Source organism: Anser cygnoides, chromosome 2, assembly GCF_040182565.1.
Source record: "Anser cygnoides isolate HZ-2024a breed goose chromosome 2, Taihu_goose_T2T_genome, whole genome shotgun sequence".
In the NCBI taxonomy this organism is placed as follows: domain Eukaryota; kingdom Metazoa; phylum Chordata; class Aves; order Anseriformes; family Anatidae; genus Anser; species Anser cygnoides.
Genome location: NC_089874.1, coordinates 133,322,329 through 133,348,630, shown reverse-complemented (window position 1 = coordinate 133,348,630; position 26,302 = coordinate 133,322,329). Strand labels below are relative to the sequence as shown.

Sequence of the window (26,302 nt, the reverse complement as noted above, 5' to 3'; positions counted from 1 at the left end):
CACTTTAGATTTTCTTTGTGAAGTCCAGACTGTAACTGCAGATACCACATCAACCCGACTGAAGTTTTTGCAGAAAACAATTTTAGTCTTGCAAATATAGCAGCTGTGTGGAACTGGGTGCTCCTGGTCCCAGCTTCTTTCCAGGCTGCAGGCAAGTCTTTATCCTGCTCCTGGCAAAACTCAGGCCTGCCTCCTGAAGCCTCTCCCTCAGCTTTCACTCTCGCTGTAGCCACGCATGCTGTGCATCAATCTGCAGTTTCCTAATTTAAACCACTGTTTGTTTATCTTCTTTGTCCTTCAGAATTTGCTGCTGGTCTTTTTCCAGGCTGCAGAACACACATGGCTATTTCGTGGGGGGAAAAGGGAGAGGGTTAAAAAACAATTCCAAATTTAAGTTAAGATCTTTTTTTTTTGTCTTGATTCCCTCCTAAGCATTCCCTAGATCTTCTGAGGCTACTTAAAAAGTATCAAGTCTGCTATAAATACCCTGGAAGTGTTTCCTTCTTGTATATTTCTATGTATATGTTATAGAAACGTACATATTTTTCACCCTCAAGGCACTTCTCCCACTAGGGAATGGATGGGATATGATGGCCTACTTCCAGCTGGACCTAGGAATGGCACGAAAGCCCTCACCGGCCAGAAAAGCAAAAATCAAAACAATAAAACGTGGTAAGTCTCCGGTCCCCTCCTTCTCTTATTGCAGGTGTCGGCCACGGAGTACAGCCCTGTCTCAGATCATACAGGAAGTTACAGTGGCATTTTGCTGTGAAAAATCTTTGCTGTGAAAACACAGCACTGATGGGTTCACAAGAACTGCTTCGATAGGAAACAAGTTAACATAAGCCTGAAGCTGACACCTGGCTCTCAACAAAAATCCAGTGATCCAGAAGTTTTTTGCTTATTTGTGTCAGAAGGACTCATGTAGCCAAAATGGAAAGAAAAAAAAAAAAAAAAAAAAAAAGCTTGTGTGACCAGCATCCCCTTCTGTAAATAGAGAAGGTAACTGCTTGTATAATTAGAACTGAATACAGGATATAAGTTGGCATATGCAGTGCAATATGTCTGAGGGAAATAATACACATTTAGTCTAAATCTCTGTTAATGAGAGGGGATTGGGGCACAGGCTTTGCAAGGTCTGAAGTGAATGCTAACAGATCGGTAGGGCACAAGCGTTTTGTTACCACCCATAGCCACATGTTTTTGTGCCCCAAAGCAGGTGTTGACCAGTGTTTCTGTAAGCAAAGTTTCCTGATCTCTCCCTGGAAGAGGCACTGTGTAAGGCCCTCCAGCCTGATTTTTCCTTCAAGGCCCTGTAACTCCGCAGGGAGGGAGGAGAGGGGCAGGGAGCCAGGCCCACCCTGCTGAACAGGCCCAATGGTGACAGTTTTGTACAGCAATCGCACACGACTCGTTCCCTTTGTCAGCAGCAGCCTTTCTGCTGCCTCGAGCTGTGTCTGAGAGTTTCAGGTTGTGGGCTGGTGTTTCAAACCCCCGTCTGCGTTGCCTTCTCCTGGCACGAAATACATGCTGGGGATGAAAGGCCGCTCCCCTGTGCCGCCACAGGTGTTTGGCTAGAAAGACGTGAGCTGAGCTGGCTGAAGCGCTGAGGTGACCTTCCTCTGCCGTTCCCTCGAGCAAGCTGTCCTGCCTCTTCGCCAGGATACGGCGAGGTGTTGGTCATTGAGACCAGGGCTGCATGAATGCTTCTCAAGACAGGAAAAAATGACTTTGACATTTGGGCTCGACAGCTGAGTGAAAGCACCCCTGTGCCTCTCTTCCCTCAGCTTGCCCAGCAGCCCGGAGCAGGCCCTGCGCCTGTCCCACATAGCGCAGCGCTTTGCCCTCGCTCCCATCGAAGGCAGATGCTAAGAGAGAAGCCAAGCACCAGCATCCAGCTCCATGGAGAGAAGGCACGGGGCTGTGTTATTGCTTTGCTCCCGAGATGACAGCAGAGCCTGGAACATCTCAGTTTCTCCCTGTGTATACACCACACGGGTGCCAGCTGGAGACAAAATGCTCTTTATAAGGCAAGGATTTGCAGCTTGCTGTCCTCTGCCCTTAGCCTTTGCTGTGGCTACGTACCTAGTGGGCAGTGCAGGGCATTAATGGAGCCATTTTTGTCCTGGGTGGAGCTGGACTGGTCCCAGCAGTAACAGGCTGCAGTCTGTTCTCAAGTGTATTTGGTGCCTGTCACCCCAAGTGTTTGCCATCCCTGGTGCAGGGACATGTTTGCTCTCCATGCATCCATGCTCTGGAGCATCCTCATCCACCACATCCTGAGGGCTGCTTTCTGAGTTTCTCTGAGTTTCTCTGAGACCAGAGCTACTGACTGCTTGGTTTATTCCCAGAAAATAATATGTGCCTCAAACCTTAATAAATAGAAAAAAAAATGCATACTTTACACAAAGGTAGCAACATTTTCACTGAACCTCAGGCTGGGCTGGGAACCTGTGGAAGAGGCGTAAAAATGTTATAGAAATCTATTTAGAAAATTTTCTTTATTTTGTGAGGTGACATGTAGTACACACACACGCACACTGATCCATAAGCACTGGAAATCATGTGTATAAGATTTCCTCATATCATTGTTTTTCAGCTTTTTGAAATTGTTATTCAGCAATAGTTGAGTAAAATAGATACTGTATAAATGAGTGGCTGGATTTAATCAATGTGTGATCTTCACCCTTGCTACAGGTGGTGAAAGCTTCTTGTTGTGAAGTATCTGTCCATGGGAATTAAAAAATGAGCACACCAAGACTGGTGACCTAAGCTCTCCAGGTGAGAAAATCAAGTTGTTGACTTGGGAAAGAGATTGGGTTTGGAAATGTTGGATCTGTGGGAGTCCCTGAAGGAAAACAAGGAGCAGAAGTGACTTTTGTCACAGGAGATTATAATGGTGTTGAAAGTAGCTGGAGAAAGTTCAGCTCCTGTGAGAGTGGGTCTGGGGTGTTTCATTACTGGGAAGGTTTGATTCTGCATTTACTCAGCCTGGCTTTGTTATTAACTTCAGGAGAGTTAATCCTCACCTACTCCTACATATGTGGCAGCAGAAGCAAGCATTTTTGCAACTCCTGTGACTAACAGGGTACTTCTGAGCAAATTAATAGATGTGAATTAACACTGAGGGGCTAAGACTTCTTTGGGTGATAGCAATCCTTCCCATTTGTCATCCATCTCTCATTACACCAGCAAGTAATTATCGCTCCCGTTTTGCAGGTAAGAAAGGGGAGACAAAGAAATTCAGCGGCCTGCCAAAGGTGAAGTACACAACTGTTGAAAAGACTTGAAATCAGACCTTATTTCTTGTAACTTCTGAGCCATTTGCATGTACAAAGATTATTCTGTATATCAGGACATCGCTCCGCTCCCATCAATGCTGGGTAACTACCCATTACAAACCTAACCTGGGTCTGATGTGAACTCACAGTTTTATTTCTGTTGAATTACGCAGAACTGTAATGTTAATGCCATCTGGAAGAGGATGGGTTGCACGTGACCAGAAAATAAATATATAAATAAAGTCTTTGGGGACAAAATTGCCCCTTCAAACTTCTCTTGAACACATTTGAACTGGCAGAAAGATTTTGCACCACTTCAACACCCTTTGTCAAACGGCTGTGATGCATTTGGGCTGACAGCAGGAGCCCTCCCACTGGAATTGCCACCCCGCGGTGTCACTGCTGTGTGTGACACACCTGCAATCAGGAGGATTCAGGAGCAATCAAATGTGAAGCCTCTTTGATGCTGTTTTCCTTCTGTTTCTCTGTCAGCATGCAACATACAACTCGCCATCGTTGCTAGGGAAGCAAAATCGTGTGCCCACCTTAATGTGTGTGTGTGTGTTCCTTGCATTAACATCTTTCAGTCCATGGGCAGCTTTGATAACAGTTAGTACGAGGGTCTGTGTCTCAAAATAAAATTATGTACCAGCATGCCCTGTATAAATAATTTACCAGGAAGAGCAGAGAGTTGAGTCTGACTGCACAAGATCTGTCCTAACAACTTCTGATCCTGACAGCTGGGCTGTATATCTGAACCTGGCAGAGGGCAAGCATATGGCTGACAAAATACTGTTCAGGAAAAGCATACCATGGACTATATTAAGTTTTTATCTACACAAACCAGCCAGTCACAAAACAACAATCCTTATGATAAGGGACTTCATTAATTACACTGCAAATGGAGCCTGTTGGGGAAGAAGTAGGATAACGAATGCAATGAGTAGTGGGTGTTGGCTCCACATTTATTTTTTATCAAAAAAACATTAAAAATCATTTTATAAAACCACCAGATTTTGAGACAAGAAAGTGCTTAAGGTGCCCACTCGTACTAAATTGTAACTCAAACTAGTTAGCCTATTTACTCAGGAAAATAAGTTATCAAGAACCTCTTCACTGAGGAAAATCACTTGTCAACTGAATGTAAGTTTCTTCTCCAAATCCAAAGCTTTGAATTTGTTTATGTAGAACAAAGACACCCAACCTGAGGGTGTCTTTTTGAGGGGAAAAAAAATGGGGGGTTGAGAAAGAGATTTTGGGTTACCTCCCTCACACAGCACACATGCTCCAGGAACAACTTGGTACTGGAGCACCAATACTTCTCTTACTCTTCAGCTCCTAAGCAGAAAGAAACGAACAGACTAATGGCAAGCAGGCATGGCCCACATCCCAAGATCTTAATTACTCTGTGCAGCAGCATGTACAGCAGAAGTTGTCTAACTTTTGCAAAAAGGAGAAAGATCACAAGGTCAGGAGCTACACCAACACTCCTTCAGACCTGAGCTTGGGCTCTGCATCCTCTCCATGGCTTAAAGAATACAGCTTTCCTTCTTGGTGTATGGTGTTAGTCTTGAAGCTCAGTTCAATATGCAGTATGCAAGGTTCAGAGCTCCAAATTCTGCCAATATTTCAATGGTGAGGGTTACTGTGGCTGGGAAGGAAGGAAGGAAGGAAGGAAGGAAGGAAGGAAGGAAGGAAGGAAGGAAGGAAGGAAGGAAGGAAGGAAGGAAGGAAGGAAGGAAGGAAGGAAGGAAGGAAGGAGGGAAGGAAGGAAGGAAGGAAAGAAGGAAGGAAGGAAGACTGGCTTACTGTTATTTAGGTTACAAAGGCTCCCCCCATGCATGCTTAGGATGGTGTTGACGTTAATGTCAGATCTGTAATTAAAGTCAGTAGCTGTCATGCTCACTGACAGGACAGCCTGGGCAGTACGGAATGGATGAAAAGGGAACAAAGGTGAAATGTCTCAGTTAGCTAGCTAGTATTTCCTGGTTTTTGAATGCCTGAATTTGCAATCCAAATACCGTTTTTTTTTTAAATAACTCAGGTTTTACTGAGTCAGTGCAAGATATAAAGCTCCTGGGATCAGACAAAGACAGAGAAGCCTCTGAAGTGCAGAGCCAGGAAGCCTCACAGCCAAAGAACTGGCAGCTGGAGGTAGGGATTTGAGGCTGCTCTCAGTTTCTGAAAGATTGATGGGTTTAGAGAACAGGACATCATGTTGGCAGCAGAAGAGAAGCGAGCTTTTATCCCACAGCAGGTAGTCTGATGTTGAATGTAGTATCTGAACATCAGTTCTGCCGTCCCATAAACAAAACAAGCCAGCTGCCAGGCTATCATGAGGATTCCTCTCACCGGCTTTCTACCTGGTCCCATGGGTTTTAATTGCTGTCTGGCTCCCAAAGGCCAGCCAAGAGCATGTTCACCCAGAGTGCCCTTACTGGGTGATAGCTAAAGTGCTCTTCTGACACAGCATTCAGGCTGTGGACTACACAGATGCTTCAAAACACAGCCTCTAGCTCCTAAACCTCGAGGGACAACTGTGAACACCGCAGAAACTCCGGCGATGGTTTTTCCAGCACCCATCCTCCAAGGAGGCTCTGTGGCCAAGGTGCCAAATGGAGGAGGGAGCACAAGTTTTCTGCTACTCCCACATGTTGCTAGTGGAAGAGGTAAACAACAAACGCGAGCAGACCGAATCGCTGCTGGGGTGCACATAGTCGCTGTGGTATGTTGCCAGAGGGGAGACGTATTTGAACTTGATTACTCTCTAGCGGTTGTACGGAGCATCTGAGCCATATGTCATATGGATTGGATTGCTTCCCAGGGACAAAATTATGATGAAGTGGCATCTATATTCCACCTCTTGTTATTTTATTTTTTTCCTTCCCACAGAACCTTTCTTACATTGTTTGCCAAAAGGAAGGCGTTTTTCTTTCCTGTATTTAAAAGACATATGGGCTTCTGTGTGAGTAAGAAAAGAAACGTAGTTCAAACAGCATATTCATCACGTCGTTCCTGAGGCTTGGTTTCACAATGTGTTTGTAAAGAACAGTGCTGCTGTCCCATCAAGCAATAATGCATCCAAATAACGTTAAGGGGAAGAGCAGTCCTGTGGAACTCAAATGAATCCTGGAGTTAGGGCCAGCATTTAGGAAGCCACCAAGGTCACCAAGAGAAAGCAAACAAATCTTGAGGACAGAAGGCTTTTGAGCAGAGGGGTATGTTTTCAATGTAGAGAAGTATCTTATGGGAGGGTGTAACAAAGGCATAACAACAAGATATAAGACAGAATAATGTTTAATAACCACATAACAACATTATGACCTGGCAGTTGGACTCAGTGATCTTTGTAGGTCCCTTCCAACTGAACTATCCTAATTCTAATTCAAATCTGACACCAGATATAATAAAAAGACAAATAAACAATACATATACAAAATAAATACATAACAATTAAAAAAGAAAGAACCAGACTCTTCTCAGTGGTATCCAATGAAATGACAAGAGGAAATAGGCACAAATTAAAATGCGAGAAATTCTGCTTAATTTTAAGAGAAAAAAAAATATATTATGAGGGTGATCAAACCCTGACACAGGATGCAAAGACAAGCTGTGGGATCTCTATCCTCAGAAACATTCAAAACCCAGGTGGGCATGATCCTGAGCAATTTTCTCTGCTCTGAGCATGTGGTTGGACTGGATGGTCTCTAGAGGTGCTGCCCAACCTCAGCCACTCTGTGATTCTGTGGTTCCATGAAATCTGCTTGCACTGTCGATTAATTGTGGCAGCACTGACAGCACTATCTCCAGTATCAGTCCAATCATCATACTCAGAGCCTAGGAACCACAGGCTGAATGCTGAAGGGCATCAGTGCACACTGGAAATCCTGTATTAATGATGTGTTTTAATTAAATAACTTATGAAGAATCATGGCAAACAACAGGTCAAAGATATCTTCTCTCACTATACTGTAGGATTTGGTCACCAGTAATAACACAGAAATATAAGAGGTCTTTGTATTGATCAAAACACTTGCCATACAACAGAAGTGGAAATCTGTGCATTTATCAATGTCCTGGACTTCAGTATTTGTACACACATCCATACTCCCTGCCCAACCATTCATGAGATATGAGCAGCAAAACCAGCAGATTTTAAAAAAATATATTTCTGGGGAATGTTGTACTTAAAATATTATATATGTATTGTCCAATGACTTCTTGGTGCAGCTTCATGGAAGTATTTCTGCGATGTTTCAGTAGCTGTAGTTTGCTAGGCAGAAACATCATTAGTTAAGGAACTTGAAATCTTTGGGGTTATTTTTAATGATGTACTTTATTGAATGTCATTTTAATGAAGCACGACTATATAAATAAAATCCGTGTACCCCCTTGTTTCTCATACTGTGCATTCTCAGGCTGAAGATCCTCTTTCTTATTATTTTTCAATTGGGTTTGAATTCCTTCCTGTACATTGTCTCACCCTTGCATCTTTCCTTAGATACCCGAGCGTCCTATGAAATCTGATTCTGTTGGTTTCAATCTTTGACCAGGCATGTATATAATACTGAATCGACAGGTAGGGCAACAACGTGATGGGGAGACAAGAAAAGGCAGAGCATTGCAGGTTTTTGCTGTTATACTATCTACTTTTTTTTTTTTTTTAAAGAGAAACCCTAATAAATTTTATATTCAAAGCCTTAGCTTTTGCATGCTATAGTTACTTAACATTTAAAGTTGCAAAGGGCCCACTTGCTATTCCTAGGTAGTTATACATCAACATTAATAGCAACGTACTTGTTTATAATAGAAAACCTTTCCCTGACAGCAAACAGCTCTATGTTAGCTTCATGGGAGTCCGTTCTGAACACATACACCTCAGTCTTTCCATTACTCTTGGATGTTAATCTGGCATAATTGTCAGATATTAACCATAATGTTAAGACAGATTACTGAGACAAAGCCTATTAAAATAATCAGTGTTTGATCTTAAAGAAAACAATCTCCAGCTGTCAGCATTTTGGGGTGGGAGTCTGTACTCTCCTAACGTATATTGCGCGATTAGCATTTATGGACTACCCGTGTTCATTTTGTGTTGGAAGGGCCTATCTCTGTTCTCGTATCAGTGCTAATTTGGAGGAACTCCAGAGAAGTAAATAGCTATGGCAAAGCAACAGCCTCGTGCGATCAGAATCACTGGAGGTAGAGGAGTCTGCAGTTAAGGCAATGGGATTTGGAAAATCAGAGATGAGTTTCATGCTCCACCACATATTTCCCATGTAGGCTACACGGTGTCCATATACAGCTGGTCCAGGGAAGCAATCTGATGCCTAATGTGCTACCTGGGTGGAATTTGTCTGCCTACGCACCCAAGTGACAAGAAACCTGCCTCGTCCCATGGTACCTACATCTTCTTGGACATCTGTGTTTCTACCTGTAAAGTTTCTTTAGTGTCTAATAACTTCTTATTTCCCCAGCACCCCACCCCCACCCCCTTGACTAGTCTGTGCTGGTCATTTTGCTGATATTTTATTTCCTCATTTGGGTTCATGGACTTCGGGTTCATCCCTGCCCTTTGAAGGGACCAGCCTGATGGGAGACTATGCCCAATGCAGTCTGACAGCTTGGACTGAGCAGAAAGAACAGGAATTTACATTTAAATGTATTTACAGGGCTGGTGTTGATAGCAGTAGTGCTTCCTTTTCATAAAACACCTTTGTTTACAGTTAATCCTTTTCCCACCAGGTAGAATTACATAATATCCCAAGTTGGAAGGGACCCAAAAGGATCATCAAGTCCAACTCCTGGGACCCCAAAGGACCACACAAAAATCAGACCACGTTTCTGAGAGCGTTGTCCAAATGCTTCTTGAACTCCAGCAGGCTCAGTGCTGTGACCACTGCCCTGGGGAGCCTGTTCCAGCACGCAACCACCCTCTTGGTGAAGAACCTTTTCCTGATATCCAGCCTGAACCACCCCTGTTGCAGCTTCAAGGTAGTAGACTACAAATATAACGCACAAGTTTCTGTTTGCATTATTTGGTGGGAATAAAAGTTCTGCTTGTTGAAAGCCTTCAGATATCCTCACCAGCTTTTTTGCTTTTTTTTTTTTTTTTCTTTTTCCATGTAGCATACCAGCACATCTCACACAGACATCACACAGGCCACTTTTTAACTGCCCTGTTGAGTTTACTATTGGCAGAGAGACAACTGAAGCTGTTTTTTCAGGCAGTAAGTCTGATATGGGCTCTATCAGAGGTGCTATACACAGTTACTCCATGCCTGTGCAGCCTCTACACACAGAAGAGACCTGCTCATGTCTTCTCTAGGGGCAGTTGTTTTTCACAAATCCCCCCAGAGCATCCCAGTGACAATCCTAATGGTAATCCTAATGGTTACCTTTGTGGTAAATGGGGCCACATCTGGCTGGCGGGTGGTCACTAGTGGGGTCCCTCAAGGCTCCATTTTAGGGCCAGTCCTCTTCAATGTTTTTATAAATGATTTGGATGTAGGACTAGAAGGTGTTTTGAGCAGATTTGCCGACGACACCAAACTTGGAGGAGTTGTGGACTCAGATGAGGGTGGAAAGGCCTTGCAGAGAGATCTGGACAGATTGGAGAGCTGGGCGATCACCAACCGCATGAAGTTTAACAAAAGCAAGTGCCGGGTCCTGCACCTGGGACGGGGCAACCCTGGCTATACGTACAGACTGGGTGACGAGACGCTGGAGAGCAGCCCCGCAGAGAGGGATCTGGGGGTTGTGGTTGACAGCAGGCTGAATATGAGCCAGCAGTGTGCCCTGGCACACAGGAGGGCCAACCGTATCCTGGGATGCATCAAATACGGCATTGCTAGTCGGTCGAGGGAAGTGATTGTCCCGCTCTACTCTGCGCTGGTGCGGCCTCACCTCGAGTACTGTGTGCAGTTCTGGGCACCACAGTACAAGAAGGACATTAAACTGTTGGAGAGTGTCCAGAGGAGGGTGACGAAGATGGTGAAGGGCCTAGAGGGTAAGACGTATGAGGAGCGGCTGAGGTCACTGGGCCTGTTCAGCCTGGAGAAGAGGAGGCTGAGGGGGGACCTCATCGCAGTCTACAACTTCCTCGTGAGGGGGAGTGGAGAGGCAGGTGACCTATTCACTGTAAACACCAGTGACAGGACCTGCAGGAACAGTGTGAAGCTGAGGCAGGGGAAGTTTAGGCTGGACATCAGGAAGAGGTTCTTCACCGAGAGGGTGGTCGCACACTGGAACAGGCTCCCCAGTGAAGTAGTCACTGCACCAAACCTGTCTGAATTTAAGAAGCGATTGGACTGTGCACTTAGTCACATGGTCTAAACTTTTGGGTAGACCTGTGCAGTGCCAGGAGTTGGACTTGATGATCCTTATGGGTCCCTTCCAGCTCGGGATATTCTATGATTCTATGATTCTGTGATTCTATGATACATCTGCACTGCAAACTGCTGAAACCTTTTCACTGTAGATCTGTGTGATGGCACGCCAGCAAACAGCCTCGTCAGACAACTTCAGGAGTTAAGAGAGAGATAAAGCCTGGAGGAGAAAGTGCTATTTCAAATGCATACACACCTATTTACTTTCTAATTTGCTAAGGTTTAAGATTATGGAGATATACAGAAGTGGTTTAGCCTGGAGTTAAGGCAGCTATGGAGGGTGTGCAGACATAAAAGGGTGTGTCGTTCTGGTGTCTTTGTTTAGAAAAATGATATTCGTTGTTGTTGTTTCATTGTTTGGTTGTTTTCTGTTGTTGTTTTGGTTTTGTTGTGGTTGTTTTCTGAAATATGTGCATCAGGAAGGACAGAGATTAGCACTATGCCATACAACTTCTTTAAAATGGTTGTCTGAGAAATGTGTGCCTTCTCCTTAGTGCCCTTGCTGAATATTTGGCCAGGCATTTCGGAGACAGGCTTGGATGGAGAACTTCACAGCTGTCACCCTCCATGGCTGCAAAGCCCTGCCAGTCAAATGACCATCAGAGCTTAAGAGACAGAAGATCACTCTGAACTACCGTGAGTGCAATGGGGAGGACACACCTTTCAAGCATGACTAATGAACTTTGACTTTATTAACAGAATTTGTTTGTTGCTGTTGTTGTTTTATAACTGCAAATATACCCATGCACATTTAAACCCTGAAGAGTAAGATCCATGTCTTTTCACATGGCCTTAAATTCTCCTAAATAAAAGGTAATTTAGGAGCAGACCAAGAGTTACAAGCCATTACACATAAACAAGTACCCAATTAAATTATTTTCCTGAATGCTTATATATAATGGCCAAGTTTTCATGCTTCATGACAAATTTAATATTCTGCAGGAGAAGTAGCTTCTGCATCCTGATTTCAGTGGAGTTGGGAGGTTTTGAACTCCACCCACAGGTGACCTACATTTTGGCTGCTTAGTCAACCTCCTCGCGAGAACTACTTACCGCAAGATGCCACTAGCAAATTACTGAGCCAGCATCCAGCACTCCTAACCACACACAAAACAGTTCAGTTTAGGAGAGTCTAGCCAAAATAAGCACATCTTCACCCACATTGGACTGTCTGTCTGAAAGCGGAGTTAAATATTTTGCTGGAAGATGGTTTTTCTTGCTGAAAGGTCCTCGTTTCCATGTTGATGTACTTCCAAACTCTGACAACACTTTTCATGTAGAAATTCCTGTTCTGCGTTATGCATTGAAAAGCTTGGCCTTAGGATTTGTTCTTTTCCTTACCCAGAACTGTGTGAAGTGAAGGCATCTTAGAAGGAACAGGACTTGGGGAAAACCAAGTTCAGCAAGTCTGAATTAAAGCAAAAAAAAGCCCAGGGGGCTCCCTAATCTGGACTTTGGTGTACCCTGCTTGCCCCTCATTTACAGTGAACTTTACGCCTACCTGATGTCTATGTCTAGCTGTGGTGGGTTGACCTTGGCTACTTGCTCAATGCCCACCCAGCTGCTCTCTCACTCCCTGACCTCAGCAGAACAGGGGGAGAAAACATGACGAAAAAGACTTGTGGGTCAAGACAAGAACAGAAAGATCATACATTAATTACTATCATGGGCAAGACAAACTCAACTTGGAGAAGATTAATTTATTAATTTATTGCCAATTAAAAACAGACTAGGAAGGAGAAAAACAAAGACAAAAATAAAAGTAACCCCTTCCCCCCCATTCCTCCTTCTTCTCAGGCTCAACTTCACTCACGACTCTTCAACTTCCTCCCCCTGAGCAGTTCAGGGGGATGGGGAATGGGAGTTGTGGTCAGTTCACCTCTGAAGCTTCTTCTTCTCTCTCTGCCCCTGCTCCACGTGGGGTCCCTCCCACGGGATGCCGTCCTTCCCTAACTGAGCCTGTGGGGGCTGCCCACAGGCAGCAGCTCTTCCAGAACTGCTCCCAAATGGGTCCATACAATGGGGTCCATCTGTCATTGGAGAAAACTGCTCCAGCACGGGTCCCCCACGGGCGGCAGCTCCCCCCAGACCCCCTGCTCCTGCGTGGGCTCCTCTCCACGGGCTGCAGCTCCGGCCCGGGGCCTGCTCCTGCGGGGGCTCTCCATGGGCCGCAGCCTCCTCCAGGCCACATCCACCTGCTCCACCGGGGGCTCCTCCACGGGCTGCAGCGTGGAGATCTGCTCCGTGTGGGACCCGTGGGCTGCAGGGGGACAGCCTGCTCCACCAGGGGCCTCTCCACAGGCCGCAGGGGAACTGCTGCTGCGTGCCTGGAGCACCTCCTGCCATCCTGCTGCACTCACCTTGGGGTCTGCAGGGCTGGTTCTCACTCCTCTCCCCCTGATGCTGTTGTTTAGTGATTTTTTACTCTTTCTTAAATATGCTCTCACAGAGGTGCCACCCATGTTGTTTACTGTCCTGTGTTGGGGTCTGTTTTGGATCTAGCTGGACCTTTCTCTGCCTGACATGTGGGCAACTCCTCATTTCTTCTCACAGAGGCCACCACTGCAGCCCCCCTGCCACCAAAGCACTGCCACACAAACCCAAAATACTATCCCTGAGGAGGCAGCTGGTTTCAGAGTGAAGGTGGCCGGAGCAGTCCACTCACAGCTATCGCTCCAGCTGGCTGCAGAGGTGGGCTGACGTCAGGTATCGGGCTGCTAAATTCTTCACATCTCCACATGTGACATCTTACGCTCACTTTTGAATGAACTCATGTGCAGATTTGCAAATAATTTATATAAACATATGTCTCTGCTTACAGTAAATATATCGTTTCAGAGCCACGGTAGGCAACTGTCTGCCTGAAGTCATGTAGTTTGGACAAGCAGTGTGAATGGGTTTTATTTGGGTATTCGGAGTGAAAGGTGGGTTTATGGGGGTGCAGGAGAAGGTGCAACGTCTGGACTTTCTCTGTATGTTTTCCATTTGCTGCCTAAGGGCTGGGTGAGGATAGCCAGCATTTGTCAGCAATGTCTAGGGTGCTGGATGTAAGTGGAGTGGGAGGGTGGAAGGCCTGGTGCCACCAGGTCTCGGGAGGATGTGCAGAGGGTCAAGTACTTTGGGGGAGAAGAGGTAAGATGTCCTGGATGCTGGGAGATAGGGGCTGTAGCTGGATCACTCTGGAGGACAGAGAGAGAGTCAACCTGAGCTTTCTTTATGAGAGACAGAGAGCTGAAGGAAACTTTTCTAAGAGGAGACTAGGGTTCCTCTGATGAGAGGAGCCCCAGTGATGAGAGGTGAGCAGATTTTCAGGTCCACATGGGCTCAGTTCTTCATGAAGTGTCAGCCTCCCTCTCTCTGACTGCTCAGGAGGCAGCAGGGGAGCAGATGGAGGCACGTGGCCTTCTTCTGTGTTCATATCTACCAGAGGTAAGGAAAACATCATGATGAGGTGAGGCAGGTCTGATCCTTCCACAAGATAAACGAAGGAAAAGAAAAAGTAAAGTCTTAAGGGGAAACAAATGAACACCAGAGGTCAAAAATACCACTAAGAATCACTGTTTTCATTGTCTGCCGTTATAAGTACTTTTCCCTGCTTTGAAAGAGCCCCAGTTGTTTAACTGACCCCAATACAAAAGTGGGATTTCTATTCCTTGTAAAAAATTGACATGCTGATACTTTCTGACATGAATGAGAATTAAAATGGAGCCATAGTAAGGAAACTTCAGGTATTTTATTCATGAAAGAAATAAGACTATTTTGAAGGAGGGTCTGAGGGAAGCCATAGCTTCACATAACATTTTCTTCATCAGCAGTGCAGCCCCAGATGTGTTTTGTTTTGTTTTGTTTTGGAGGTCTTTCAGCCCGGTTCAGTTCACTGGTCCTGTTTATAGGGCAGCCCTGCAAACAGTCAGTGTTGGCACAACCGTGAAAACAGCACGATAACAGTGTGGAGGTGGGAACAGGCAGCTCCGGACAGGCCTACAAGCCAGATTTGCCGGTTAAGAAAATATCATGCATTTTCCACCCAGAAATAAAACACATTCATTTTTGGAATTTACCGGGCAGTTAACAATACTCATTAACACCATACAGAAGTAGAGAGGAGTTGCCTAAGTAATCCTGAAGGCAGACATTCAGGGCTATTGTGTCAGTGTACTACTATGCAGTAGTTTGCTGGGGCTCTGTGTGTTTTGGTGAATGCTCCCACCAGAGTTCAGGTCAAGAAAACAGATTCATTTATTCTTAAAGATAATCATTTTTATCAGCTCAGGATGTGTACAATTAATAGTCATCAGTATCCTATGATGTTTTAGGAACTCAGTTTTGAATTGGCCTTAAATCTATAATCATGCTCATAGGAGAAGCTGGCTTGAAACAATGTTCCTTTATTTACAGTGACTTCACTTGTGTCCAAGCTTATCAAGTCAGGTAGCTGCAATAATTTGTGTTGGTGACTGTTGATACAGTACAAGACCATGGATTAATATTGAATAGCCACCTTTTGAATAGCCAGGAGAACAGGTTTCTTGCATGCATCAGTTAATTAAAGGACAAGTTATAAAGGTAACTGAGCATGAATTACTTTAAGCCTAAGTTCCTGTAGTCTGAGTCACCCTCAGAAGGAGGAATTCAAAGAGTCCTTGTGCATTGCAGAACTTACAGTTAGTCAATGACTGGAGTGCTGCCTGACATGAAATAAGGCAGCCGGGACTTGCCAAGGCATAAGGACACTCTTAAAAAGCCACCTCTCTTTACCCTGAGGTGGCCTCAGAGGCTCTGTCCCAGCTGAAATGCCACGAGACCTGTCGGCCAGTAAAAGCGTTACCTCTCAGATTATCAGATTGTAATATTATCAAAAATTTCTCAAGAATCGATGACGCAGAAATACTCAGTAAATGACTTCATAGGAATGAATTCATAGAGGAAATATGCAAAATCTTCACAGGTCATTTTTTCTTTTTCCCCTCAAGTGTCAGTTCTTACAGGTTTACTTTTTATGGAAGGCAATCAGAAATGAAACTGGTCTTGAGCAAGGAAAAAAGGAGGAGAGCAATAAATAACAATCAGAGCCTAAAATATTTTGAGCATTTCAAAGTGATTTTATTCCTTTAAAATGTCTGCAAAGAGTAAAGGAAGAAGTATGCAAAGTTCCCACTGCACTTTGGACATTTATTGGTATTTTAAAACTAATCAGACATTGCGAAGAGGAGAAGCTTGAAAATGTAATCTAAGAAAATAAAAATTACTGTACCAACAGTAATTAATTGAACTCCTCAGCTCTACTGTAATAAATAGTATACTGTACAGTATATGTAAGAGTATTAAAGAACTAGCATTTACCATTTAGTGAATTTGTGAATTGTTAATTTCTATAGGGAATTTGTGTACTTGTATGTGTGCATTCTTATGTGTATGTTTACATACAAATGTGTATATGCACGTTTGCAAATGGATGTAAAAGTTGTTTAAAAGGGATAAACACTGACTGCAAATAAGATAGAAGGAAATTATTTTGAGAAATGATAACTTCTGTTTATATATTGCTTCTTACAGGCAAACCAGTCCACACAGAACTAAAGAAAAGCAGTTGGTGGAGGAAAGCTCTTATCTTGAGTAGAAAATGTAAGACAAACATCACAGCCTTAGTCATACAGGTTAACAAAGCACGTTGCTGTACTGTTTCTGTAAAATTTCTCCTTCTCACATATTATCACAGGTACAGAGAAACCCAGGGCTACTGCAGGAGGTTTGGAGGTCTTGGGAACAGCAAGTGTCTGTCCTGGCTCATAATATCCATGGTATTTACAGTCTCCGTGCTATGGCTGACTGTACGTGCTAGTGTGCATACATCAGTTACACACAGCCAGCCAACAGGACCCCCTTTCAGACCAGAGGTTTGAGTCCAAGTCCTGTGGGCCACACACCGAGATGGAGCAGTGAAATGTCTGAATCTGCCTTTTCATCTGGCTTCTAAGCTCAGCCTTGAGAAAGGCTGAATATATCTGCTTCGAGCTTTCCAGCAAATTGTGTCTGGGTCTTACAGCAAGTCCGTAACCAGATCTGTAGCCATTCTACCTACTGCTGACCTTCCACTGTCAAGGGCTTTAAACACCCAATCTGCCAGACACAGCAGCCAACTTTATGTTTGCATTTTTAATAATAACTAGACTGTCCCACCAGGGCATGAGCTGCAGGAGGATAGGCTGAAGGTTTCCTGCCTCCTGTGGATCTGAGACGGCTTCCTGTGGTGTGTGCGATACCACCACGGGAACTGACTCCCTGAAGCATCTCCTAAGCATCGGCACTGTGTAGGATTTCTGTATGTAACGCAACCTGCCTGTGGTCCCTGAGCTTGTATGTGACTGCGGTTGCACATTCATCTGAAATGTAAATGTAGCCAATGCACAGAGATACCCCCAACCAGTTAGGTTGTTCCTAATGGCATTTTCTGCCTGTGTATGTGTGTGCTTCCTTATGTGCTTTCTCATCTGTTTTGAGCCTAGTATGTCAGCCAGGTGGATGTGGTGTCAGGCATATGGTACAGTTTACCTTTGACATCTCTTGGCAGAATGCATTTCCTAAGGGGAAATGAGGGGGAGTTGCAGTGGATGTATATTTCCCTTGGACACCATGGCCCCTCCCCTCTAAGAGTCATTTTTCCATTAAATCTTTGGCATGAGGAAAAACTAAAGCCCAGTGGAGTTGCAGAAATTCATTGTTCACTCAAGGTTTACTTTAAAAAGCAGCAAAAAAGGTAAACAGAAGACATTTTAGGAGGGCTGAAGGTTGGGATTTTTTTTTTCTTTTTCTTCATAGCTCTCTTTGATCACTTTACGAATGAGATCAGTGTAAACTGAGGCATGAAATGCAACATCCCCTGCAGTGAGTGTGCCGTGCTAACCAGTGACAGTTTGTCATGCTTTAAGACCCGCTCCACCTTATGACTGGAAAACAGTCCAGCAGCTATATTAAAAATAGCTGTGGCTTCAGGCAAAACTCAAACATCTTTTTCTCCCCAAACACCACCTCTCCCATCAGAGGGCAAGGAGCTTTTTCTCTCCAGACAGCCCCCATGGCTGTTTATAGGTTGGGCTGTCCTTGCCCAGGGCCCAAGGAGGAGGAATAGGAAGCTCCCTCATCCCACACACCCGCTGGTGGCCCCTGCTATCTCCCCATCTTCTGTCCCCAAGCCGCGCCGCAGCATTCCTGGCTTCCTCCCTGCCCACGCAGGCAGTGAGGGCGGCACAGCCGGCTCCCTGCTCCTTGGACGAGCTCTTGCTTGGAGCTCTGAGGGCTGTGGATGAGGGCTGGGGCTCAGCGCCGCTGCTTCGCTGGCCCACCGCCAGCTGGATGCACAGCACCAGCAAAACACCATGCTGAGGCTTTCTCTCACCACAGTCAAACACAACATAACAAGTCAGGCATGTGTTTTTTTTTTTTTTTTTTTTTTTTAAAAGTCTACGCAGTGAAGAAATGCAACAATTAATGAATAATTTCAGTGTGATTTGCCCCAGAGGTTACTTCATTGGTTATGCCCCACTTCTTAAGACTTTTCCGCTTTATGGAGATGAGGGATGTAAACCTGTCTGGGAGAAGTCTAGCGTACACGAGCTTCTCACTTCCTTCTGCGTCAGAAGGTTTTGCTTTTTTCAGTTTCTTAATATTTTGCTTAAGTAAGGTGGGTATTAATAGAACTAGAGACTGCTTCGTTGTTAAGGGGTGACCCTTACGTGAGACAAGGTTTCTCATTTCTCTCATTTCTCAACATTTTCTGCTGTTAAAACCAACAATTAAAAATGCTGAGATGAATCAGTGAGTAAGTGAGAAAGCAATATAGAGGAAGGTGTTACTGGTCACATCACGAGGGTGAGGGAACTTACACTACCTTAAATACATCTGTGCAGCAGGAAACACCGAACCGCAAAGTCATCTTTTTTCATCTCCCACTTTGTATGCTTTGTTGTTTATTCTAAGGGGATAATTATGGTCACGACCTGGGGTACGTTCTGAACTGGCCTGAGATCATCCTTACTTGCCCATTTCAACTGGTTGGTGTCACTGGGGAGCAAGCCCTGGCATCTCCTGACCGGTCAGGAAGGCTTCTGTGGAGCTGAAACTGGAAAAGCCAACCTCGAATTTTGGCTAGTGAGATCCAGGGAAATGCTGAGGTCTATTGCCAATGGGCCACTACACACAAGGGAAGTCAATCTCCTGCTCTCTTTTTAGCTCAGGAGCTTAAATATATGGTTACTTGGAATTTTCCTGAGATCCCAGCTGAAGTGATGGACATCATGGACCTGTTTTGGAGATAGGTCAGGTTCATTGAGTGTAGGAAGCTGTTGGACCTGGCTCTATTAGTTGAAGGAGCTGAAAGAGGCACAGCAAGGAAACAGATGTTGCAGTGCAGAACTCTGCTCTGTCCTTGGCTCACAGAAATCTTGCACAAGCTGCTAAAATCAGACTTTTCAGAAGTTGCTACTGTTGGTTTTTCTCCCTTCCAGACTGCCTGCTTGAGATCTGGCTGCTTGATTTATGAAAATATTGTGGGCATTGCTAATTATGTTTCAGCTGTCAGATGTGAAGTGAGAAATTCTCAGCAATTCTCTTCTTCCCAGAGAGGCACTGTGAAAAAATAAATTAATTTGTTGGGTGCTTGGATAATAAGATGGCACTTCTGCAAGACAGCCTGGGAAGAAATTAATAATTGTGCCTTCGGATCAAGGCTTCAGTAGTGTGTCGTGGGTAGGAGAAGGGGGATTGGAAAGTATAGGTCACTAAATACTCATGGACTGTTCCTCACCATCCCATTCCCAGTTAGGCAAGAATTCCACTCAAACAGTAAGTTCCTGTGTGACTAACAACTAGACCCTTGTGTAAATGCGCTCTCTCATTTTAATCATTATGGTCTGGGCTAATTTTTGTAAGTATTTGGCTTTGCAGCCTTTAATGTTCTTTTTAACCATCTCTTTTTTAATGGTAGCTAGTGCTAAAACTTTCCAAATACACCAGAACGAAACAAACTTCCATCTTCATTAAGGAAATAGCAATGCTACCAGTACTGGTGTCATCAGCAAATAAAATCAAGAGGAAATAAAATGAAAAAGGTACAAATGGACACTCTTTCTTGCTGGTTGGTATTACTCACTCTCTTCTGCAAAGGGAGCCTGTTTCATTTCATTTAGATATCCCCATCGCCTGCCCCCATTTCCAGGAGGTACACGTGGCCAGCGCAGAGCAGTGCCGGGGAGGAGGAAGTGAAATAGGGCAGTACAGCTTAGAAGTGCTTTATGGTTGTAACTCATTAACGAGGGACTTGGTCTCCAGTGAGTGGAACAGCTTTAATGCTCATTTCGCCCTTGACATTTTTCTTACGCTGACACAAGCTTAGGGCAATGCCTACTGTGAATTTCATTGCGAGCCTACATTTCTGAATTTTTTCCCCTTTCTGTGAAGCAAGATGTCTAGTAATCCAGTAAGTAGCAACAAATGGCTTAAAGATTCATCAGCTGTAAATCATTATCCAGTTGAGTTTTTGTCCAGTGAATGAGCAAAAGTAATTAATTTCTGTACAGCTGTGTTCTCTCTCCACACTCGCTAATACTCACAAAGAACTTACCTACCCACCAGTGAGTAGAACCACGTCTGTTCAGAAGATGCTTTAGCAAAAATGATGCATCTACTCAGTTTGGAAGAGCTTAAGCTGCCTAAGCCAAAAGCGGATCTGTTTGGCTTGTTGGTAATGCTTTATCTACATTGTCTCAGGTGGATGGTGAGAACTGAAAAAATAAGCAAATGCTATGCAAATAACCACCTAACTCCTTTTTTCGTTAAATACTTAGGAAGGTACATAAAAGGGAGGAATAATAATAATAAAAAGTCACAAAGAAATGCATTTTAAATCACCTGGGGGCTCTCGCATCTAGTTATTTGCTTCCTTTTGTTAAGAAGCAAACTGGATTACAAAACATTGGTATTTATGAAAGAAAAGGAACTGGAAACAAATATTTGCCCACAAACTGTGGCTTAAATCACACTTTAGGTTTCTAAAGAGGAAATGTGAAAAAGCAATCTTCAAGAAGGAAGCCGCATCTGGTAAATATTTTATGAAAAAAAAAAATGAAACGCTAGTAAGATAAAACAGCAATTAGAGATGTAATTCTAAGCATTTTTCTTCTTCTTCTAGTACAAACTTTTTATTTTTTTTGTAGTAGAAAAACATTAGGTTCATCTGTTTCTGACATGAAGAAGGTGAAGGGCAGTGGGCTGTATAGCAGGATAAGCCACTAACAAGCCACTCTAAGGTGCACCTGAGGTTCCTGGGGAATTTCATGGGTAATTCTGGGCGTTCTCAGGTAACGCGACAGTTACCCACTAATAAATGCTGTGCTGTGATAGTCTGTTACAGTGAATGTGGTTTTGCCAGCAGCAGAGAACGACCCGTAAGGGTTTTCTTCCTCTTTCCAGGCAGATGCAACAGCTTATCTGCTTGGGACGTGTGAGTGGTTACCTGGCCGGACGGTGATTTAAGTAAGGCAGCCCGGCTGGTAGGATGTCGCGGGGGCTTTACTGTCGCCGTTGTGCAGAAGACACGCCGTCCAGCATTATCTTTGCATTAAATGGAAAGCACCTGGCTAAGAGAGAGATACGGATGACTAACAACCACAAGTGACCCCAAAGAACACGAAGGGGGAGTCATGTAACGAACCTGATTCTATCTGAAATGTCTTTCAAAGGCATATATGAGATTACCCTTGAAACAGATCACAGCTAATGGCTCCTGTTGAATCTATTGTGATCACTTGAACCTGCTACGTTGGGTCAAGGTGTTGAAGCTGCCTCCTGTAAGGCGAGCTTTACTGCATTCAGCCACAGTGTAGTTCTCCACAGGTCTATAATATCTTCGAATGCTATAATACCTTCAACTTTGAGCAGTTATTGAAGTCCACCTTAAAATGAGGTCTGGTACAAACTACTTTCCCCTTCCCAGCTATGGTAATACAATTTAGGATGACTACATAATATTGGGGCTTGGATTTCTGCTCTGCTGGCAGGAATAATTCTAGAGGTTAGTAATGATCTTTAAAGCACGAGATGAATAATGAGCTGATTACTATCAAGTTTGTCAGAAGGATCTGAGAAATACCTACACATTAAAGAAAACAACAAACTATGCCCAACAGCAAAACTGTTTTGCTGTTGTTGTTTTGTTTTGTTCTTAATAACTAAATAACTGGAGGCAGAGCTTCTTAAACTGAAGGCTTTGTTTTTCCCGTGGTAAAGTCCTAGATTGCAAATCTGGGGATGTTGAGGATGTGTGAGAGGTAACGAAGAAACAAGTAACTCGAAGGGTCCACCTGGGTCATTGGATCTAACCCCTGAGTCACAGGCAGCCCCGTCACGCGGTCATGCAGAAAGTTTTCTCCTCCACATGAGGAGCTGATACCCTTTGTCGAGTCTCTGCCTTACAGCTGGGCAATGGCACGAGCAGCACCATCAGGCCGTGCAACGCTGCCGTACACCAGGAGTCACACTCAGCCCAAAGTAGAGGCCTCTCCTCAACTTTCTGTTCTCCGAGTCTCATTGCCACGCTGGTCCCCTTGCACGATGAAGGTCTCTTCACCATTTGGGTGTCCAGCTGAGAACAAGGCCTGAGAGTGGGAGAGACACGGTGAGAGTAGGAGGTGAAGATGAGGAGCATTTGCTGGAGGGGAGAGCACTCAGTGGGGAGGTCTGAGGGGAAGGGAGAGGACAAGAGATGACAGTGGAACAACAAATGAGAAAATGAGGAAAAGCAGTAGATGATAAAGAGCAGGAGAAGTGATCTCACGTGGCCTGGCTCTTCACATTATGATTTAAGGGTTTATTTTGCTTGAAGCTAGAGTTTCTACTACCATGCCTGAAGAGTTACGGTCACTCCTCTCTTCATGTGTCCTAGTTTAAAATCATACTCTGTGTGTGCAGGTGAAAGGAGTCGCTATCAAGATTTCAGAGGTTGCCTAAGCAAAATCTTGCAGTATGGTATTTGTGCCCCCTTTTTCTCCTGGGAATACCCTAACAGGTGCATCCTGTGATCATGTTTGTCCATTTCCATTGTTGTTTCACAGATGTACCTCATTGTCATTCTGTGGCTGACCTCTACGTACACAAAGGTACACTCCACTATTCCCAGCTTCCAAGGTGGCAGGTTGCAGTTCTCAGTTTTCAAGTTTTACAAGCTTTTGGCAGTCCCTAGCTATTGCATTTACTGTCACTGCTGGAGTGTGCAAAAGAAGGAAAAGTGGATCTTTTCCAATGGAAGGAATTTCAGTATTTTTCAGAAAACGTGCCTGAAGTGCCATCACAGTCTCTGCCATTGGACTAGACTAGACAGTGTGCTATTTTCAGTTTGATGTAGACGGCAAGACCTTAAGAAGGATGGCTGTGCTGATGCCATGAGAAGGACTCTGAGGCTTCTCACTCAGTCCGTGCTACCTGGTTTAAACACCCTGTTTTTTTGATAATCTTCTGCCTGCAGAGGCAGACTAAGGTACATCTTTAACCACACAGAGCATATGAAGAAAAAAAAGTAATCAGAGTACATGCAGTAATAGATTCATGGAGTCGTAGAAAGGTTTGGGTTGAAAGGGACCTTAAAGATCATCTGGTCAACCCTTTAGCAGGTATAGACAACAGTAATAAATGTAATGTAAAGAGGTTGTGTGTTCTGCTGGACTGTGGTCACATCCAGGGTGAGGCAAAATCTGCTGGTGTGAGGCAAACAGAAGGGCAGGCTGATAACTCTGGGCCACTTTTCCCCTTTTATATCTTTCCTATCAATATCACTGCCTCAGCCAGTAAACAAGACAATGCGTGAAGAGCCGTGAAAACAACTGTATAATTAACCACCTTTTAATGACTTCTATTGAATCCCTGGTCATTAGTGCACTTTACACTAGTGCCACTCCTACAAACATGGGATGGGAACCTCAGAGCAGCCGGGGCATGCCCCAAGGTCTGTGCTGAGATAAGATCATGCCTGACTGCGTGGCCACCAGCCTGTGGCCAAGGGTAGTCGTGGTTTTGTTGCCTTCCTGTGGTGACACATGCACCGGGAGCCAGCACACTGCTGGGGGACATCCACGAAGCAGCACTGTAACGGAGGTCATTGTCTGCCTTGCTTTTGTGGGAGATAAACAGGACTGGCATTAAAAAACTACACTGTTTCCAAAATGCCCCACTGAGCGGCTTGCTGAACAGGAAAATTTGCAGCGCTTTCCACGGCGGTAGGTAGCGATGAGTGCTCTGGTTACGGTGTTTTAGCCTGCTCTGCTGAAGAGCCCGGCATCCCGGGGGCTTTGGGTGGTGAGCACGGGGATGCTGGGGCAATGCTCAGGCAACGCCAGGGCTGCCCAGGGGCTGCGGCTGGGCTGGGGGAGACAAGCAGATGTGGGAGGGAGCTGGGGGGAAGGGTGTTGGTGTCGTGGGAGTCTGTCGGGGGTGAGAAGCTTGGCTCTCAGGATGCAAAGCTGCGGGAAAAGCAGGATTCGGTAGGTTGCTGCTTGCAGAAACCTTTCTGATGTTGTTCTCACAGAATTTGCTGGTCTTCAATGGAGGCTGATTTTTTGAGAGGAAAATGTAGCAAAGATACTAAAAAAGCTTGGGGCTAGGAGCCAGTAATGTATCTGTTCCTAGCCACAGCCAAGACTTTTATATAGCCCTGAACAAGTCACTTCATTTTTTCTGTGCCTCAGTTACCTCAGTTATCAAATGGGAATAAGGATACCTTTCATCCCCAATTACCTTTGGTAGCTATAAATGAAATCTGCTTAATGAATGCCCAGTGCATGGTATCTGAAAAGCTTCTGATTACATCTTTTCCCAGGCTTGGCATCAGCTCCCTACTTTTGGAAAATCAATTTGCCTTTATGCACACGTATTTAAAAGAACGGCACCTAACTCGCTGTGATTGGGATAACGGCATTTCAGAGGGCAGCGATAAATAGAAGCAGCTCCTGACAGAGATAGATTAGTCCAGACCATAGGATCAAAGCCAAGCCTTCTTTTTCATTCTGAGAAAGACCCACTCCCTGCTGAGGTCTGGGTGATAACGCCCTCCCGCCCGCATGTGATGGCCGGGGCCCACCTGGGCCCAGCCTCCCTCCGGCAGAGCTTTACCCGCGGGCTGCTTAGCGCTGACTCAGCCTCTCACAGCACCACACGCACCTCGTGTGTCTCGAGAGGAGCTCAGGAGATCAGCTCCCCCAGCCTCTCAGCCCTTCCTTTTCCCTTTCCTGGTTCAGAGGTTTCTCTGGAGCATTGTTCCTCGCAGAGGTTATGGTTATTTTGCAATTTCTAGGCCGTACTCGAGATACACCATGGTTTTGGCTAAGGCTCCGTCTGTCCTGTCCCTGTCTGTCCATGTCCATATTGAACACTGCTGGAGGCACGTCCATAAGCAGGTGACCCGTCTGACTGTGGATTCGTTTTGCCACAGGTGACAACCAGATTTCAGCTCCTTGTTTCTGGGTATCGCCCTACGCAGTGGCTTTGCTGTCTTCCAGTGTGGCAGATAGGGAAACACGCTTTTATTTTTTCCTCTCCCTCAGCTTCCCTACCAGTCCTGCCTGGTTCCTCTTTCGGAATTAAAGCCCTGCGTTCGGGGGAGCACACGGCGGGGCACTTCCATGTTCTGGAGATTCTCCTTTTCCTTCCAGCCCTTTGCAGCTCACTTGCAAAAGCTGAGGCAAAGTTCAAAATGGACTGACGTGGTCAGGGTCAGTGTGGAGAAGTGCACTCCCAGATAAAACCCGCCTGTGTCTGGGAGGCCCCAGATCCAGCGAGAGACCTTTACCTCCCCGGCTAAGCCATGCCTCCAGGCTGGCTCCGTGCACCTGTAGGGAAGGAAAGGGCCAGGGCCAGGAAGGTCTGTAGCTGCGAGGGGCAAGGCCATGCCCATGGGCACCATGGCAAGGTGGCAGGGTGGCAGAAATCCCTTGCGAAGGCTGCCGAGGGGAGGTGCCTTCACTTCCCAGAAGGGTGACCCCCTCTGTTCACCTTTCAACATCCTCAGCCAGCACACGTGGCTGCTCGGGGCTGCAGGGTATGCTCTGCTGGGATCCCCTCATCTTTCAGGTTTGGCAGCATTTCCGAGGCGGTTCTGCTCGCCTTGCCCCAGTAAAGCTCTGCCTCCCTGCCTCTAGCCCTGAGCCCCCAAGGGCAGGGGCTCGTGCTGTGCCATAATTCAGCGCTTTCTGCCCACAGCTTTTGTTATTAGAACACTGAAAGAAAAAGCTATCAAACTCCTTGGATTTGGGAGAAAGACGTCCTCATGAATATGCTCGCTAAGATAAGGGAAAGTGAATACACATCCTTTGTCTCCCTCAAAGCCCGTGCCAGCCTCCTTCCACGTACTGGCTTTTCTCGTGGCCACGCAGCAGGGATTTTGGTGGACTGAAACACGGAGAGCACATGGCCCTTGTCCCCATGTCCTGCCCTGGGTAACCTTAGGACGTGCAAACAGGGCTTGGATTTTGTGGTGGTGCTCACAGGATAATGACTGCAGTGCAGCGTTAAGCTTCTCAATGCTCAAGGAACACTAAGCCCACTATAACTTGCATGGTGAAATGCTGTTTATGCAGAGGATTAGCAGAT

At 45.3% G+C, this 26,302-nt stretch overlaps 1 long non-coding RNA gene across 1 annotated transcript; it reads left to right on the top strand.

Annotated features, from left to right (window-relative positions):
• The first annotated feature begins 234 nt into the window (after window positions 1-234).
• On the top strand, window positions 235-4,470 carry LOC125183296 (uncharacterized). Its single transcript, XR_007165086.2, has 3 exons — window positions 235-672; window positions 2,698-2,781; window positions 3,220-4,470. It is a non-coding gene; the product is annotated as an uncharacterized lncRNA (long non-coding RNA).
• Window positions 4,471-26,302: the final 21,832 nt, after the last annotated feature.